At 42.5% G+C, this 20651-nt stretch overlaps 1 long non-coding RNA gene across 2 annotated transcripts in view; it reads right to left on the bottom strand.

The window, feature by feature from the left end:
* The window catches only part of LOC148775439 (uncharacterized), a 45152-nt gene extending 24776 nt beyond the window's left edge, over window positions 1-20376 (bottom strand). For both annotated transcript variants that reach the window (XR_016039237.1, XR_016039238.1), the window contains exon 1: window positions 20263-20376. This is a non-coding gene — a long non-coding RNA (uncharacterized LOC148775439). The remainder of the gene's footprint in view (window positions 1-20262) is intronic.
* Window positions 20377-20651: the final 275 nt, after the last annotated feature.

Genomic DNA, 20651 nt, shown 5'->3' with positions numbered 1-20651 from the left:
AAGCTGATGTATATGGAAAATTATATTGTCATAAAAAAACAGTGATTGTTTTTTTCCTTCTGACCCTTGCACTTTGACTGCTGGTTTGACTATGCTGGCTTGCACTCCAGAGCTACGTTGATTAACAGAGGTAAGAGCAGTCACAGTCCTTTTTTCATCCTTGATGTTAAAGGCATGACTTTTCATGATTTTCCACTACAAAGATATTTAGTGTAAATAAAGGAAGTTCCATGTCCTGGTGGATCGGTTGGTAAAGAATCTGTCTGCAAGGTGGGAGACCCAGGTTCAATCCCTGGGTCAGGAAGATCCCCTGGAGAAGGAAATGGCAACCCACTCCAGTATTCATGCCTGGTGAATCCCATGGACAGAGGAGTCTGGCAGTCTATAGTCCATGGGGTCACAGAGTCAGATACAACTTAGCAACTAAACCACCACCACCACACCATTCTAAACTTAGCTTGCTAAGGTTTTCTTATGAATGCTTGATGAATTTCATCAAATGTTTATCTGAATCTATTATGATCACGTTTCCTCCTTTAAACTATAAATATGATGATTTACGTGACACATTTTATAATATTAAATCAATCATTCTAGAAATAAATGCTACTTGATTATTGCTAGCTCTAGTCTGCGAATAGTTTATTTAGGTTCTTGCATCTCGGTTCACAGCCAGATTGGTCTGTGATTTCCCTTCCCACAAAATATCCTGTCAACTTTTGGAATCAAGGTTGTATTAGTCTTATGGGTGAGAAGTGTTTTCTCTTTTTCTATTCTTTGCAAAGAGCTTGTCTAAGCCTGAATCTGTTCCTTGAACATATAATAGAAACAACCCATAAAAACATCTGGAACTGGTGTTTATTTTGTGGAGGGATTTTTAACTACTGACTTGAATTCTTTCAAAGTGACAGGAACCTTCAGGTATTTATTACTTCTTAAGTCAACTTTAATAATTTGTACTTTTCTAGGAATTTTTCAGCTCCATAGGCATTTATAAGTATTTGACATCAGCTTGGTCATAATATTCCTTTATAATCTAATTTCTGATACTTCAGTACTTATGAGCTTTATTCATCCTAAAACTGGGACTTCTCTTTTTTCTTGCTCTGTCAGAAGTTTGTCATTCTAAGCAAATTTGGCCTTGATAATTTTGTGGTTTTATTTCTCATTTCATGTATTTCTCTCTCTCTCTTTTTTTTTTTTTAAACTATTTTTTGGACCCATTCAATTACTTTTATTTTTTTCTATCTTCTAAAGATGGACACATAGCTAATTTCTTGTCAGCCTTTCTTCTTTTCTAACAAGCAATTAAAACCACAAATGTTACTCAGATACACTTTAGCCATACTTGCTAAGTTTCTATAGCTAGTATTCCTGATCCATTATCATTTAACTTAAACTACTTTCAATTTGCATAATGAATTCTTCTTTGAGTCGTAGGCCCTTTTTTGTTGTCAATTTCCAAGAATATGAGATTTTTTTTTAAGTTTATCTTTTGGTTGTTAATTTCTAGTTTTTTTTTGTTTGTTTTGTTTGTTTGTTTGTTTTGTATTGTGGCTAGGGACTCTTGAAATTTGTAAGCTTGGTTTATGACTATAAAGTAATAAATTTTTTAATTAGTCCATATGCACTTAAAAAGATTGTGTAATTTCCAGTAGCCAGGTACAGAGGACACATACACTCAGAATACATTTGTATATACACACGATGAGTGTATGTTTATGTCTCAGTAAGTAAACATAATCGTGCTGTTCAAATCATCTATGTTCTTGATCATGCTTTTACTGAATCTATCAATTCGGTAAATTGAGAGGCATATTTTAAACCATTATCAAACATCTCCTGAAAGCAATTTTTGCTTGATGTATGATTGTGTTGTTGTTGTTTAGTCGCTCAGTCGTGTCCCACTCTTTTGTGACCCCAAGGACTAGCCCGCCAGACTCCTCTGTCCATGGGATTTCCCAGGCATGAATACTAGGGTGGGTTGCCATTTTCTTCTCGAGGGAATCTTCCCAACCCAGGGCTCGAACCCACATCTCCTCCACTGGCAAGTGGATTCTTTACCACTGAGACACCAGGGAAGCCTTGCTGCTGCTGCTGCTAAGTCGCTTCAGTCCTGTCCGACTCTGTGCGACCCCAGAGACAGCAGCCCACCAGGTTCCCCCACCCTGGGAATCTCCAAGCAAGAACACTGGAGTGGGTTGCCATTTCCTTCTCCAATGCGTGAAAGTGAAGTTGCTCAGTCATGTCCGACTCTTAGCGACCCCACGGACTGCAGCCTACCAGGTTCCTCCGTCCATGGGATTTTCCAGGCAAGAGTACTGGAGTGGGGTGCCATTGCCTTCTCCAGGGAAGCCTTGCTGCTGCTGCTAAGTCGCTTCAGTCGTGTCCAACTCTGTGCGACCCCATAGATGGCAGCCCACCAGGCTCCACCATCCCTGGGATTCTCCAGGCAAGAACACTGGAGTGGGTTGCCATTTCCTTCTCCAAAGCACGAAAGTGACAAGTGAAGTCGCTCAGTCGCGTCCGACTCTTCAGGACCCCATGGACTGCAGCCTACCAGGCTCCTCTGTCCATAGGATTTTCCAGGCAAGAGTACTGGAGTGGGGTGCCATTGCCTTCTCCGAGGGAAGACTTAGGTCCCTACAAATTTAAAATCAGAACTTCCTGTTTAATTGAAACTTCTATCTATACACTGAAACACTTATAAATTATTTTTGCACTTATGGATAGTTTGTCCTGATCTGGCCCCATCCACATAATCACTAAGGACTCCAACGTATTGACCAAGTTAAGTAATAAAATTAACTCAAAGCCACCTATCAGGCAGACAGCATCTAAAGCTTGATCACAATCTCCCCCAACTTTGAAGGGTGAAATGCCACTTTTTTTTTCAGCTTTCCCCTTATCTCCATGCTCTGTAATTTTCTTTTATTTTGTATTCACTCTCCATTACTTAAGTGCCTCTTAGGTTAAGTTGTTGGGCACAGGCTAATCATTGGCCAGCTTGAGACACAAAATAAACTTCTTGGAGCCACATGCAGTTCTCTGATCTTGGTTAAAATACTATTGAAAGGGCTTCTTCACTCAACATACTTTCAGGCTAATCAAAGACACAGAAATGTAAAAAAATTCTCTGAGTCATCAACAGAGAGCTGATGTGGGATTCTTTCCATTCTGTGATCTTGAAAATCACATCCCCCTGATATTGGGGGAAAACATACCAAGGGACAAATGAACCCACTGCAGTCTCTTCCTCAAGGTATGAATTGTGATGCTGTTGGGCCTCTGGGAAGAAACCAAAAGACGGAAAGATAACTGATCTCTGTGCAGAAACTGACTTTGTGGCCACAAGTGGTAAAAGAGAAACTGGCCCTTTGCGGTCGGGGTTGAGGATGACCATTAGCTTGTGTCAGCCCCTCATCAGAGGGAGGAGGAAGAAGAGGAAGATAAGAAGGAAGACATTTGCTAAAGCAAAGAAATTTAAGTCAAATTCATTTCAGCTCCTTTTAAAACTTTTAGTCAAGGATGCCTAGTTTTCGCCATGGTCCATCTCTCACCCACATAGATGTATGTTAGCTGCTGCTCACCTGAAGCTTTTAGAATGTGCTTTTTCTTCTGCCAAGAGGCCTCCTGCCCCGCCCTCTAAATGAACATCCCACTCCCCACTCAGGGTCACATCAACTTCTTCTATTGTCTTCATCGCACATCTAAAACCATCCTGTTCATTCATTTTGTGATTATTTTACTTGTCTCACTGATAAGGAGATACTCAGTGTGATTGGAGACCTCTCTTTATCACAGAGCTTACCCTTCATAGTAGCTAAATAAATTATTGTTTAAACAGCCTGTGAATGGGTGGAAGAATCCAGTCAGCCAGCCAAGCTGACTGCCTGAATGGACAGACACCCAGTCACAATAGCTTTTAGTGAGGAAAGAAAACTATATAGGCCCACTGGGGCTTTACATTTTTCTGAAAACAATATATTTTCCTGGAACAAAACCATAAGGTTATAACCTAGAAAAGCAGAACCAAGAGAATGTATCCCGTTCCTCTATTCCATTGAAGAAGCATCTTGTCCCACCTTTGAAAAAATGGTCATTTTAAGGAGACACATGAGCACTCTTGCTTAAGGAAAGCGTTTGGATGAGATGATATTTGGATGAAGCCATCAGGGACTCATCAGGGAAGAAAAAAGTTATATATGCTGCCTGTGATTGAAAATCAAAACAAACAGAATCAAATCTTTTATTACTTACAATACGTGTTTGAGAAGACACAGCAGAAGATAGAAATTGAAATGACGTGAAAATTTTTCATTTCTCTTTCATCAGATTAGTTTGCTGTCTGCAAATTTCAGAGATAAAATAATCTGGGTGTTCAGATTTTGTGATTTATAGGGAAGAGGGATGGAAGGAGAATCGAAGACTAAACGAGGAGAGGAAAAAGTAGAAGGAACTAGAGACAGAGGGAAAGAAGGAGAGAGAGGAGGTTGGAAATACAGACAGACTGGGATGGAGAGATTGTTAAGAAACGTGCTTCTGGCCAGCATGAGGAGGGAAGGGGAGGAAATCCCATAACCTCAAGGTCTGTTTGTCCCTCTTAAAGTCCTGGGAAGAATAGATAAGGACGTAAGAGGGGAACTGGAAGAGGACAGAGCAGAGGAAAGTCGTACCACATTTTAAATACATTGAGTGGAGGGAGGACCCAGGTCTCTGCTGAGAGTTTTTCCCTTGATTGAGAGCAGCTCCCTCTCAAAGGGGCGCAGCGCCCCCACGTCCCCTCCTCTCCCTGCACCAGTCACAGGCTTTGTGAGCCTGAATGCAGACAGGCACTCACTGGTGCTCACAGACTCCAGCCCTGGGACCTCTGTCTGGCGGGCCTTCTACCTCTACAGCATCAGGAAGCAGATGGAAATAACCCTTGCTTCAAGCAGAGAAAAGCAAAAGCTGCCAATTCTCCGGGAGCTGGAGACACACTTCCAGACCCACCAGTCATCACAGGCATCTGGCAGCACTTAATTTACCCTAAACATGCATGCACCTCAGGCCACTCTCCCCGAGGCAGACTTCTCTCAGGCTTATCTCTGAAGGCCCAGCCTCTCCACCCCACCAGGGTCAGGAGAGAAGAGCCATGCCTGACTCCTCCAGAGCCTGATGAAACAGGGTCCTGTCCATAAAAGGACTCTGTAAACCAAGACTGGAATTGAAGCTGGGGCCAAGCAGGTCTCACAGCTCACGACAGGGAAAACTGGTGCTCGTTCTGTCTGCCCCCAGCCCTTATTCAAAACTGAGCTGACTTTCCTTCGCCCAGGTGGCAGAGTGTTCACTAGTGTTTCTTCACATTCAAATGACTCCCTATTTTGCAATGCGCCCAGCTATTCCTCTCTGATCTCTCCCAAATCCATAATTTGCAGTGTCTCCAAACTATCACTAAGCTTATAAAACATTTTAAAAAGTCACCTCCTGAATTAGACTCTTTGATGTTGCAAAGGCAAGACACACAGATTGCCTTTAGTGATAGGACTTGACTTTAAGAATGGATGCACTGGGAACTCAGCCAACTTGTAAGCAGTCTCAGCAGCTATAGAAGCATGGGGATAACAGTGCCTCCAAGTCTGAGATGCTCCTCAGGCTTCAGGGACAGCTGAGGCAGGGCTCACTCAGTGCTGCTCAGAACGCCCTGAGCTCTGGACCTACATCACTGATTTTCCCCATCCAAGAGAAGTCCATTGAGGCCAGTTTGTCTCCGTCCATTAAGGAGCCATCTTGTTGGGCAGGATTCCTTGCAGGACAGGTCTCCCTCATTTCGATCCTTTGGTTCAGTCCCTGAATCCTGGACAATCACTTGGTGCCTGGAAGGCAGGTGTGACATTGTATTTATCTTTCTATTCATCCATCCCTCCATCCATTCATCTACCCACTCGTCCATCCACTCAAGCATCCACCATCCATCCATCTTATTCATTCATCCATCCTTTCTTCCATCCACCCACCCATCCATCATCTATCCATCCATCCATCCACCCACCCACCCATCCATCCGTCATCCCTCCATCATCCATCCATCCATCCATCCACCCACCCATCCATCCATCCGTCCATCCACCCACCCATCCATCCATCATCCATCCATCCGTCCATCCACCCACCCATCCATCCATCATCCCTCCATCATCCATCCATCCGTCCATCCACCCACCCATCCATCCGTCATCCCTCCATCATCCATCCATCCATCCATCCACCCACCCATCCATCCATCATCCCTCCATCATCCATCCATCCGTCCATCCACCCACCCATCCATCCATCATCCCTCCATCATCCATCCATCCGTCCATCCACCCACCCATCCATCCGTCATCCCTCCATCATCCATCCATCCATCCATCCACCCACCCATCCATCCATCATCCATCCATCCATCCACCCACCCACCCATCCATCCGTCATCCCTCCATCATCCATCCATCCATCCATCTTTCCTTCCCTTCATCCACCCACTCACCCATCCATCATTTATCCTTCCATTTATCCACCCCTCTTCTACTCGTCATCCATATATCCATCCATCCTTCCTTCCCTCCAGCGACCTGTGCATCTCCTGCCTCTGCTCACTTCTGCAGTGACGTCATTCTGAGGCATATTCTACCCACATGGCCAGAAAACTGGCCCCAAGCAGCTCTGAAAATTTTCTCCCCCGCAGAGACCATTCACACTCAGCATCCATATGAGTCTCTGAAAAAGACTACTGTCTGGCCTGACTGGTCACATGTCACCCTGTGGTGGGAGTGGTGTTGCAAGCACTAAATTGACTGAACCACCAAAACAGGGTTTCCCAGGTATCACTGTGGTAAAGAATCTGCCTGCCAATGCAGGAGACTCAGGGGAAGCAGGTTCAATCCTGGGTAGGGAAGATCCTCTGGAGTAGGAAATGGCAAACCACTCCAGTATTCTTGCCTGGAAAACTCCATGAACAGAAGAGCCTGGTAGCTACGTCCATGGGGTTGCAGAGTCAAACACAATTGAGCACACAAGCACACATGCACCAACATGGTTCAGAGTGCAAGAGTAAGTCTGAAAAGGGAGGGACAATCAGACAAAAGAGCAAGAGATAATTCACTGACAGATCTTCACCCTAATAGAATAAAAATGGTTTTCTCTGTGATATGCAATTGGCATCATAATGTATCTGTACACAAATTGCCTCAAACTATGACAGCTATTTCAGTGCATTTAAAGGAAGTTTCCCATTACACAGAGAGAGAGAGACTCCAGAAAAAGTGTTAACTTAAAATTTTATTTGAAGGGATGTTGGAAAAACATTTTCCCAGGGATGTAAATCAAGTGTGACTTTATTGGATCTCAGAGCAGATCATTCTGATTTTTAACGACTGCATATAAATTGTAAGAGAAACACTCCTCAGGCTGGCAGAAGGGATGGGCATTGGTTTCCATGCTGTCCTGCCCAAGGGCTATTTTTCAGACACTATATTCTTTTACTGCTTAGAACAGAAAAGGTTTGCATGGCATGAATGAAACCCAAATGAATTTCCCAAAGAGGGGGGAAGATAAAAGAGCCTCTGGATTTTGATATACAGTGTGGAGAGTACAGGTCAGGAGGAAAAAAAAAGAGGGTCATTCAAACAGAGATACCCAAGAGGCCTACAAATGTGTCTCGTTTTTTGAGCATTACACATTGTAAGGAGGGGGAGCTTTGTCGGATATTGATTTATGCACCAGACCACCAAGTGTAACTTTTTGGGACTTTTTCTTTTTTTTTAAGGAGAATTAAATCCAACTAGCCAGCTTTCAATCACGCAAGAACTAACTGTCCTGGTGTGAGCTGCCCAAACTCTTTTCCCCACTGACCACTTTGTACGATGACATCAACCCAAAAAGAGCACAGCAGAGGAAAGAATGTGAGACTTTAAAATAACAGCTTGGATAGTGAGGCAGTAACTCCACCAGCTAAGTGGAGTTATGGGCAGAGGGTTTGAAACTGCTCAAGCCCTTGATCTTCCATTACTTCAGAGACTGTGCATAGCATCTCCTGGGAAGAGCCTCCCTGCTTAGAAAGGAGAATGGCCCTGGGGTGGCGAGGGAGGGGGACCAGAGGTGGTTACATTGAAAGGAAATAAATTCTTCCAGAAAAGAGGGTAAAAATGACTCCATTTACCCAGATAGCTAAGAACTCCTGAGGCCCTTTCCATTGCTTAAGTAAGTTTGGATAAAATGTCTCCTTTCTGAAAAGCACACCAGCTAAAAATATTTTTGAATTTTTAAAACAGTGTTTAATAACTAAGAATGAATATATTCCTTTAAATGTTCATACAGTATAGAATTACAGGCATACCTCCCTTTATTACATTTTGATGGCATTTTGCAAATGTTATGTTTTTTACTAACTGAATGTTGATGGCAACCCTGCATCAAGCAAGTCTAAAGGCGCCATTTTTCCAGCAGACTTTGCTCAGTTCATGACTCTGTCACATTTTTGTAATTCTTGTAATCTTTTGAACTTTTTCATCATTATTACCCGTCACTTCATGGGAAATAGATGGAAAAACAGTGGAAACAGTGTCAGACTTTATTTTTGGGGGCTCCAAAATCACTGCAGATGCTGATTGCAGCCATGAAAAGACGCTTACTCCTTGGAAGGAAAGTTATGACCAACCTTGATAGTATATTAAAAAGCAGAGACATTACTTTGCCAACAAAGGTCCACCTAGTCAAGGCTATGGTTTTTCCCGTGGTCATGTATGGATGTGAGAGTTGGACTGTGAAGAAAGCTGATCGCCGAAGAATTGATGCTTTTGAACTGTGATGTTGGAGAAGACTCTTGAGAGTCCCTTGTACCGCAAGGAGATCCAACCAGTCCATTCTAAGGGAGATCCTGGGTGTTCATTGGAAGGACTGATGATAAAGCTGAAACTGCAATACTTTGGCCACCTCATGCGACGAGTTGACTCACTGGAAAAGACTCTGATGCTGGGAAAGGTTGGGGGCGGGAGGAGAAGGGGACGACCAAGAATGAGATGGCTGGATGGCATCACCGACTCAATGGACATGAGTTTGAGTGAACTCCGGGAGTTGGTGATGGACAGGGAGGCCTGGCGTGCTGTGATTCATGGGGTCGCAGAGAGTCAGACATGACTGAGCGACTGAACTGAACTGAACACTTGGTATAGTGACTGACTCACTGAGGTTCAGGTGATGGTTAGCACTTTTCCCAGCACCAGGGTCTTTTCTAATGAGTCAATTCTTCTCATCAGGTGGACAAAATATTGGAGCTTCAGCTTCAACTCAGTCCTTTCAATGAATACTCAGGATTGATTTCCTTTAGGATTGACTGGTTTGATCTCCTTGCTCTCCAAGGGACTCTTAAGAGTCTTCTCCAACACCACAGTTCAAAAGCATCAATTATTTGGTGTTCAGCTTTCTTTATAGTCCAACTCTCATAACCACACATGACTATGGGAAAAATCATAGCTTTGACTAAATGGACCTTTGCTGGCAAAGTAATGTTTCTCCTTTTTAATATGCTGTCTAGGTTGGTCATAGTTTTTCTTTCATAGCTTTTTCCTTTCAACGTCATAGCTTTTCTTCCAAGCATCTTTTAATTTCATGGCTACAGTCACCATCTGCAGTGCTTTTGGAGGCCAAGAAAATAAAGTCTGTCACTGTTTCCATTGTTTCCCATCTATTCACCATGAAGTGATGGGACCGGATGCCATGATCTTCGTTTTTTGAATATTGGGTTTTAAGCCAGCTTTTTCACTCTTCTCTTTCACTTTCATCAAGAGGCTCTTTAGTTTCTCTTCGCTTTCTGCCATAAGGGTGGTGTCATCTGCATATCTGAGGTTATTGATATTTCTCCCTGCAATCTTGATTCCAGCTTGTGCTTCTTCCAGTCCAGCATTTCACATGATGTACTCTGTGAAATGTACTCTTGTAAGCTAAATAAGCAGGGTGACAATATATAGCCTTGACACACTCCTTTCCCAATTTGGAACCAGTCCATTATTCCATGTCTGGTTCTAATTGTTGCTTCCTAACCTGCATACAGGTCTCTCAAGATGTAGGTCAAGTGGTCTGATATTCCCATCTCTTGAAGAATTTTCCAGTTTGTTGTGATCCACATAGTCAAAGGCTTTGGCATAGTCAATAAAGCAGAAGTAGATGTTTCCGGAACTCTCTTGCTTTTTCTATGATCCAGCGGATGTTGGCAATTAGATCTCTGCTTCCTCCTCCTTTTCTAAATCCAGCTTGAACATCTGGAAGTTCATGGTTCACATACTGTTGAAGCCTGGCTTGGAGAATTTTGAGCATTACTTGCCTAGCATGTGAGATGAGTACAATTGTGCAGTAGTTGGAACATTCTTTGGCATTGCCTTTCTTTGGGATTGGAATGAACTGACCTTTCCCAGTCCTGTGGCCACTGCTATGTTTTCCAAATTCCCTGATGCTGGGAAAGGTTGAAGGCAGGAGGAAAAGGGGATGATAGAGGATGAGACGGTTGGATGGCATCACTCGATGGACATGAGTTTGAGCAAGCTCTGGGAGTTGGTGATAGATAGGGAAGCCTGTCATGCTGCAGTACATGGTGTCCAAAGAGTCATACATGACTGAGTGACTGAACTGAACTTAACTAGCACTTTTCAGCAATAAATTATTTTTAATTAAGGTATGTGGGCTTCCCTGGTGGTTCAGTGGTGAAGAATCTGTCTGCCTGGGTCGGGAAGATCCCCTGGAGAAGAAAATGGCAACCCACTCCATTATTCTTGCCTGGGAAATCCCATGGACAGAAGATCCTGGTGGGCTACAGCCCATGGAGTCACAAAAGAGTCAGACACAACTTAGCAACTAAACAACAACAATTAAAATATATACCTTGCTTTTTTAGACATAATGTATTACACACTTAACAAACTACAGTATAGTCTAAACATAAACTTTCTACACAGTGGGAAAACAAAAAGTTTTGTGACTCACTTTATTGTGATGTAGATTCTATTGGAACTGAATCCACAGCATCTCCAAGGTCTATCTGAACACAGGAGTGAACTGTATGAATTGCTCCATTTGTACTTTTTCACATAGACATATATCTTATAACTCATTCCATGTGAGCACTGTAAGTCTACCCTATTCTCTTTTGTTTCATCATTTTATTCTGTAATATTGGATGGATCATGATTTATTTCCCTAATTATGGATGTTTAAATGATTTCTAATTTTTTGCCATTATAAGCAGTGCTACACTGAAAATCCTAATCAATGTTTCTCTGTACACATGTAGAAAGAACCACTTGGTCAGAAACAGGAAAATAGAAGTGATAGTTCAAAGAATATGGACACTTTTACTTTTGATATATACTCTCAAATTGACCTCCAAAGACTGTACCATTTTATACTCCCTCGACATTGAAAGCAATCAATAGAGTTTTTAAAAATTTTCAGTCTCATGGATAAAGCATTATCTACCATCATTACTTTGATCTTTGTTCATTATTTACTCATTAAGCATCTTTCCATATGTAAATTGGTCATTTTTATTTAGATCCATGACTGGACTGTTTATAATTTTGCCTATCTTTCCACTTTTTTTCTTATTTATTTGTATGAACTCTTTATATATTATGAATTCTAATCTTTATTATGTAGCTTGAAAATATTTTACCCTAGACTGTTGCTCATGTTTTTATACCTCACTATATTAAAGCTTAAGATGTTTAATTCAGCCTTAAAAAAACTGTATCCTATATGGTTTCTGAGTTTTACATCTTGCTTAAAAAAGACATTACTCATCTAAGAATTACAAAATTTCTCCTATTTTAGTTTTAGTACTTTTATTGTTTTTCTCTAGATTTAGCTCTTTATACAAATTACATTTTTGTATTTATGGTGAGATTGAAATTTTCTTTTCTTCTTATCATGACACTGTTTTTTGAATAGGTTCTTGCTTAGTCAATTCTAACTAATTCAAAGTGTTACTTTTGTCTTAAGTCTTTAAGACTTAAAGACTTTTGTCTTAATACTAAATTCCAATGCAAACATACATAGATGTATTTATAGACTCTGTTCCATTGATCTATTTCTTTATTCTTACGTTAAGAACACACTGTTTTAACTACTACCATTTTAAAGTATGTTTTGATATAAAGTAGGATAAACCTATCAGTGTTCACCCTTTTTCAATAACCTTTCATTAATCTGTGCGTTTTCTCATCTATAAAAGGTTGCAGATCAGCCTGTCAAGTTTCATAAAATAACCCTTTGCAATTTTCCTTAAGATCACACTGAATTAGTTATCTGGGGGAAGAACCTTCATAATTCTGAATGTACCATTCAATGCAGTATGTGTCAGCTTATTCAAGTTTCCTTTGGTCCTTCAATAAAACATTACAGTTTTCTTCATATTAGGTTTATTTCTAGTTTTTTTTTTTTTACTATTTTAATTAAAATATTTTCATGGCATCCTCTGATTGTTTATTGCCAGCACATTGGATTACTAATTTCTCATCCATTCATCCAGCAAGTATTTGTTAAATGCTCACTAAGGGGGCACCCTGCAATCCTAACTCTACTGTAGGTATATAAATTGTTGATTTTTGTATTGTTAAAAGATAAACTGCCCTGGAGAAAAAAATGGCAACCCGTTTCAGTATTCTTGCCTGGGAAATCCCATGGGCAGAGGGGCCTGGAAGGCTACAGTCGATGGGGTCGAAAAGAGTCGGACACAACTGAACGACTAATGCACATGAGATATGTATTTAAACACCAGTTTTCGAACTAATGTTGTAAAATACATACAGCTTTTAAAAACGAAACAGAATTAAATGAGATATCAGTCAGTTCAGTTCAGTTCAGTCGCTCAGTCGTGTCTGACTCTCCGCGACCCCATGAATCACAGCACGCCAGGCCTCCCTGTCCATCACCAACTCCCGGAGTTCATTCAAACTCATGTCCACAGAGTCGGTGATGCTATCCAGCCGTAGAATGGAAAATATCAGACTGCACCTACTATAGAAAAGGTGAACGTGAAAGTGAAGTCGTGTCCGACTCTTTGTGACCCCATGGACTGTAACCCGCTAGGTTCCTCCATCCATGGGATTCTTCAGGCAAGAATACTGGAGTGGGTTGCCATTTCCACTGTTTTCTAAGACCTTTTATTTATATATCGTGCAATATAAGTATACATATCTCCATGTCAGTGCATGTGTGCAAGTGTGTGCAAGTGTGCAATATGTGTTACAATATGTGTGCAAGTGTGTTCATTGCAGTAAAATGTTTGAAAGCCATAGCATTGTGAATTATGCACTATGAAATAAACTAGAAAAGACAATAATAAATAAACTGGAGCATATCAAAACTCTTTAGAGATTATTCAAGCAAAAATCAATTATAATGGGGCAGCCAGACCAGCATGGGTTTGGAGCACTCCAGCAACCGCGAACCAGATAGACTTACGCAAAGATGCTGCGGCAAAGGGAACAAGAGTATGTGATTGGCCAGAGCAGTGCGCTTGCCTCATTCAGAAAAGTCTATTGGCTGCTGGCGTTGGTGGTCCTTGGGCAACAGTTTCTCAGCCTCAAGGCATCCCTGGCTTAAGGCATCGGTTTGCCACCTGAGTCTCCTGGCCTCCCTGTTGAATTAATTTATCAGCATTGTTCACCTCTGTAGGAAAAGCTCCAGAATGAAATATCAATGGACAAATTTTAATAACCAAAGCAAGTAGATACATAAGCCAGAAAGTTTAAAGGAAAAGCAAAATGGTTAGAAAGCCTCCTTGACAGCATTTTCAACCACAGTTCTAGAGGCTTCTATACAAAGTTACACAGGAGAAGCTTCTTCACTCCTGAGGATAGGAAAGGCCCTGCTGGCCCTATGGGCCTCTGTTTCTTCCTCCTAAGGAACCAGAATTATGCCCCGCACCTTCCTCCCACCGGCCTTTTTTCTGCATTTCTTGCCAGAAAGTTCAGAGTTAATTTGCTCAGTCAGCCACAGCGACTTTCTTACTCTGACTCTTCTCTCCCCACGTACCTGAGGCAGAGTTTGCTCTTTATGTTTCTAATCTGTATTTACTATAAATGACTTGATCTCCTGAGAAGCCAGGCACAGATAGAAGAGGAGAAAGTGTTTCTAAAGCATCTAGGACACCAGCTGGTGGAAAACAGATTTGAAAAGGACTTTTCCCTTGAACTCCTGAGATTCCCAAGGGCAAGGTCATTCAGCTCAGTTCCGCCCCTTCCACCCACCCCCATCCGGGGTTCAGGGATCCGGAGCAGGCTCTGTGCTGAGGACCAGCCTCTCTGTTTTAAGTTGTTGTTCCTCGTACCCTTCTCTGCCAGCAGCTAGATTGTTATCAAGCTACAAAGGGCAGACAGGGTCCTGAAATCTTTCATCACAAAGACAGCATCTCCTGGAGTTTCTTTTTTCATTTTTCTGAATGTTTGTAAGGAGAAAAGAAGGGAGGAACCCTGTCTCAAAGACTCAAAACAGTTTTAAAGTTGCGTGCCCCGGGCAAATGGCTTCTCTTGTTCTGTTTATATGTTTTGGCCCCACAATTTTGAGTGACTCAGACATCGAGCGACGTCTCAGTTGTGGAGAAGGGTCCCGGGGGTGGGAATGTTGCTCTAATTTAGGGTCTCTTCAAGTTGTGAGGTTCCAATGACACAAAATGCAAAAAGCAGCTGGGAACCCATTTGAACTTAAACTACAGGTTTGCATTTTTTCCATTTCTCTGCCTTCCCTACCCAGACGCCAGCCCCCCATCCACACCCAGTACCCTCCAACTAGGCTTTTCTATTGCAAATGATCTGACACAGGATTTGAATAAGAAGCCCAGCTATTTGCTCTGATCCCAGACTTGCAGACAGCAGCATCCTACTTTGAGACACTCTGCACACTTATTACCACCAACAGTGAAATAAATAAGCTTACCTGATGTGTGTAACTTGAGTAAAAGAAAATTGCAAAATAATAGATAAAAATAAAGAGGTTCATTGTTGTGCGTTTGTGAAGGGCGTTGCTAGATGAATAACTGGTTTTTAGATTTTTATATCATTGGGCTTGAATAAGAGAACAATAACAAAGGATTTATCCGCCTCCCAGAAAAAGTGATCAGGCCAGCCTCTGCAAGAGATTTCTAACCCTTGAGTAATTCAGAACCTGGAGTCTACTAGATCTAAATTCCATAGGAAAGAGACAGAAGTGGTTCTTTCACTACAAAAATTTCTAAAAGAATTGACTCTCAAATTTTCAACTCACGCAGGTAAAGGAGAATGTTTCCATGGGGTTTATTGAATGCTGTGCATTGTTACTTAAAACCTCCTGTGTTTGGTTCTGATTGCTGCATGGGTGTGCTTTTCCTTTTTTTTTTCTTTTTTTTACAGCTGATGATGCGACCAAAGTGGCTTGAGAAGGGAGAATGACCTCCTAGTTATGTTCATCCTCTCACTTTAATAAAGTCTTTTTTCCCCTTAGCATCTTCATTCAAGAGCATTTCACTTGACTACAAAAGTAATGTACATACACCATCTTGGAAAACACTGAAAATTACAGGGAAGAGAAATTTAAATCATTTCTCATTTTCAGCAGCCATCAGTAACCACTACTGGGCTTCTCTAGTGGCTCAGTGATAAAGAATCCACCTGCCAGTGCAGGGGACATGAGTTCGATCCCTGGTCCAGGAAAAACACACTGCAGAGCAACTAAGCCCATGTGCCAACTACTGAGCCTACACTCTATCGAGTCTGCAAGCTGCAATGACAGAGCCACATGCTCCAACTACTGAAGCCCACATGCCCTAGAGCCTGTGCTCCATAATAAGATGAGCCACCACAATGAGAAGCCCTCACACCACAACTAGAGAAAAGCTGACACAGCAATGAAGACCCAGCATAGCCAAAAACACATTAATTAATTAAAATAAATAAATAAAATGCTACTAAAAAAAAAAAAACACTGGTAAGATTTCAGTGTTGAGTCTTCTAGTCCATACTTCTCAACATATATATTTATTCATGTTCTTCACAACAACGCAAACATGCCACTTTTACTTCTCCATAAATAATCATTAAAAACCTTCACCATCATAGTTGCAATTAGACACCATCCCTTGATGCCCCATAATTTTTCAGCCCATCCCCCCTTTCAGAGCATTTGAATTTTGCTTGGTGGCTCTTTTAAGCATGGAATGCATGGTGAAAGATGTGAATAACATATGTACAGCATATCTTAACTCATCTCTGAGCTTAACACATCCAGCTCTGTGACCAAGAATCCTCCTGGAGCACAGATCTGATGGAGAAAAATGACAGGAATATATTTAACACACTTTGGGGGGAGTTGACTAAATTAGGAGCAGTGCCGTTATTAAAATGTCAACAGCTGATTGGCTACAAAGACTAGGAAACAATCCACCTAAAGAGGGAAAAATCCTCTCCTGAGCCCTCAGCTTATATATTCACTATGAAAGTGCTCTTTTCCCTTCTTTCTGAAAAAAAAAAAAAAAAAAGTGCAAGGCAATATCATCCTTTTTAAATACAATGACCTCCAACATTGGAATGTTCCCTTCTAATGTCACCTCCCCCAGAACACTCCCGCCTGGGTCATGTCTGAGCCAGGGTCCCCCTCCTCACTGGGTCTGCTCTGGTTTGTGACAATTCCAGTATCTGCTGTGATTTTTAAACAACCCTCTATCCCTGCTCACTGTCTCCTTCCCACAAGGGTCCCTGTCTGATTCAGCCTGGTAGCTCCACACAGTGGGCACCCAATAAATATTTGTGGAGTGATTCTTTCAAGGCACCTCGGTGAGGGTCCCCCCGTGTGCTTTTTCTGCGTTTAGGTCTCTCACAGGCTGGAGGCCACAGTTTAACAAAGCCAGGGCGAGGTCAGGGGGGCCGGGGAAGGCAGCTTTCAAGTTGAGTAATGACAGGCGATGTTAATTACTGACATGGGCCATTTAGAAGGAAGAAAAATGCTATCTCTTATTAATTTTGCTGAAATGGACACACTCTTGTCACTGGCTAATGGTTAACAAAGCCGTTCTTTTCTGAAGACAGAGCAGGAAAATCTCAGCAGAGGACCTGGGGGCCACAGGGCAGAAACCCCGACTTCCTGCCCCCCACGTCCCCGTCGGCCTGAGATAACGTGTCCTGCTTTTGTTTGGGCTTTTTGTTCCTGTACAGAGTTAGACAGAAAGCCGTCCACGAGAGGTTAAAAGGTTCACTCGTACCAAGATGGTTAGGACCGGCTCCTGCTAAGGACACAGGCACCAAGTTTACATTTTAGTGTGGGAGGGGGCAGGTAGAAAGAGAAAAGGAATCAGCTTGTGGACTGGCAGGCCTTGTCCTCTTAGTGGGGAAATGCTTATTTAATCAAGAGGAAAGGGTTTGAGGACCCAGCACTTTCCCTGGGATTACAGTCTCCTGGATAATCTCGGGTGGACGTGCCTAACTGCTCCTATGGTGCCCCTTGCTTTCCATCTGAACGCCCGCTTTGGCAGTTGTGAACTTCAAGTGGACCTATTTAAGCTGATCAGAGGAAACAGGCTGACAGTGAGCTGATTAGAAACCTCTTAGAGACCCTCCTGTAAAAAGGGAAGGAGGCGTTCTTAGCTTTTTTTCCATCAGCTTTGCAGAGGGCCAGGAGGTGGCCATAAAAGAGGATGGGATGGGGGCGGGGAAAGGAAAGGGTCCATTTTCCTCCACGAAGAAAAACAACCTCCCTGCCAGACCTTTGCCAACCTTCCTGTTCTTGTCAAGCTCAGCTCTGAGGGAATGTTTGAAGATAACAAGAAAGGAAATCATGAAACGATACGGCGAGGCCGAGCTAGACTTGAAGAGACAAGTGCAAGCTGTTTCCTTGACCCGGGCTTATCTCCAGGCGGCCAAAAAGGAACCATCTATCAGACCCAGAAATAGGCTAGGAACCTCGGAGTAAAATGCTGCTCTTAACAAGAAAACGATGATATCTCAGTTTGCTTAGAAAGCAAATTTCAGCCATCATCGGGCAGCCTTTTCCATGCTCCGCACAGACGTGTTCTTTTGTCTCCAGGGGTAGAAATGGTGCGGTGAACCCTTTCAAAAAGTTGAATGTTTGTTAGGAGTGTGGAGTTCCATTTGAGAAATGTTATAAACACATTAACGATCAGAGGGAACATTTCAAAACCTCTCTGGGAAAATAGGAGTTGCTGACAACAACTCCAAGCAAGAAAAGATTCCACTGCAAATTCTAAAGAAATGAGTAAGTTGCCTCTTTGCCATCCACACAGCTCTTATCAGCAGCAAAAAGTCCAGGTTAAGGATTTGCTTTCCAAGCTGATAGACCCCAGATTGACCTAAAATCGAGCAGACAGTTGGGGGCTGGGGAAGACGGGGGCGTGTGGGAAGAAGCCTGCAAAGCCAACCCCTTTGAAATGCTCACAAAGTCTGTGTTACCGCCTGGAAGAACAGAATAACCGTTTAGGTTCCAGACCTTAAACTGAAAATGAAGTTTACAAATTAGCTCTAAATAAATATTATCCTTCCCGTGAAGAGCTGCAATCCCAAGGGAAGCCGAATTCGTAAAAGACACAATTCAGCTCCTACAAACATAACCAAACTAAGCTGACCTAAAACTGGCCTATTTCTCTCACTCTTTCAAAATAGCATGGTGATGTCATGCTTTTCATCCCCCCCACCCCCCTGCCAAAGCAACCACTTCTCCTTCCTGAAAATAGCTTGATACAGTTCTAAGGGAGAAAGAAAGGGGGGAGTCAACATATAAAGAAAAACAAATTTAAGTTTAAACCAGCAAGTAATAAAAGTCAATCTTTCTTTCCTGTTTACTCACTTCCCTGACTCTGTGTGCGTGTGTTACTCCCAAGATCCCTCTGAAAATTGTTAAGAAGGAAAAATTGTCTCCGAAATAATTTATGTAGTCTTATTTCTGAACCTTTCTCATTTTTGTGACTTTCCCCTTTGTTCTTCACTAGTGAATACCCTAGAGTTGGTCTGAACCAGATTCTTGTCTTAGAGCCCTGGCGAGGGGGCCGGGGTGGGGGTGGGGGGTTGCAGTTATAAATGTATTTGAAGGAAAGAGGAACAAATTAGGATCTTGAAATAAATATTCTTGGGCCTGGGTCAATGGTCATCAGTGCTGTTTGAGCCTCAAGACACCTGCTTTAAACTACAGATGTATAGAACTCACTGGGGACTTGTTAAATCGCCTGAGTAAGGGCCCAGATGTCTGCAACCTTCCAAAGGAGCCCAGGTGACTCAGAGACACAGTCAGCTCTGAGGACTCCTGATGAGACTGGATGAAGAGACCATGCGCCACAGAGCAGGTCTCATGTCCCTTCCCCCACACCCGGGAGCTGAGTCCTGCCTCAGTTCTTACAGCAGAGACCAGATCTTCCCACACAGTCACCTCTTCAGACACCCCTTCCCTTAAAATGACTTAGCATCCTCTCCTATTTCCTTTATTTCCTGTAAATTGCTGTGCATTATCTTTGATCTCAGAGGAGAGTTCCCTATAAAAAACAGGCACAGTAATCGAGATGGAGAAAACTCCAGTAAGATGAGTTAGAAGGACCTCTGCCAGAGATGGAGAATTTAGGTCAATGAGTCTTGACTGGGGACAAGCAGAGGAAAAGGAGGGGACACACTGTGAAATGACACTCGAAACCCAGCTTGCCCTTCAGTTACAAGACTGTCACGTACCTGGGAGTTAAGCCAGAGAAAAACGCAAGTCAAAAAAAAAAGTGATTTCCAATAATAAAAAGGACCTCTCTTTTGGCCAGACTGCTTAACTTTGTCAAGTATTGATAGTTCTCCTTCTCTGTTTTTACAACAAATTCCATAAATAGCTATACAGTCACCCAGATCTGTTAAGCAAGCAAATGTTAAGATTACTTTCATTTCCAGGCTTGATTAAGAGAAACATAGGAAAGTTTTCATGGGATTATAAAATTGATTTCTAAATACAAGTATGTTTTTAATTTACTTTTTAAATTTTCACTCTCTCAAGTCAAATATCTGTCTGACATTTTAAAAGCTTTAAGTCTTTGGGCTACAATGAACCATGAGAGTGGGGCGTGTTTTCTGATTTCTGCCTTTGGTCCAGCCTCAGGTTGCAGCATTCTCACCAGCCTGAAAGGCACCCACCATGGAGGAAATTTCCCTGCCTCCACAGACATACCGTGTCTATCTACTCTCATCCGTGGACATGCAGATGGATACTTCATTATAAACTTAGATTCTGTGAAGTTACCTTCTACTTTTTCTCCTTCAAATGAAGTGTCTCTGCTTCTTCTAAGTCAGCCCCTTCACCCGGGTCTCCAGCTTCGCATCACCCTCTTGGGCTACTCTGACACCGTCCAAGTTCTATCTGGCTCCTCCAAGAGGGCTGTGAACTGCCCAGGCTAGAACAAACAAGGGCAGACAGTGTCATGCAGGCTAAGGATGACTTGAAAAGTCAGAGGAAGGCACATTCCCTCACCACAAACCCACCAAGGAGCCCTCAGTGAGGGAGGCAGGTCCTGATCTGGGGCTCAAACGGCAGATTAGAATGGGGGAAGAGAAGACATTGGTTTTGTATAAGAAGTGTTCCAGGTTTGCCACACAAAAGCCTAACACAGAGCCAACGTGGGATGGCGGGGG

The sequence above is a fragment of the Moschus berezovskii genome, chromosome 15, assembly GCF_049115385.1.
Source record: "Moschus berezovskii isolate FMDL1 chromosome 15, NW_MosBer_1.0, whole genome shotgun sequence".
Classification (NCBI taxonomy): domain Eukaryota; kingdom Metazoa; phylum Chordata; class Mammalia; order Artiodactyla; family Moschidae; genus Moschus; species Moschus berezovskii.
This window is presented reverse-complemented; position numbering and strand designations above follow the sequence as displayed.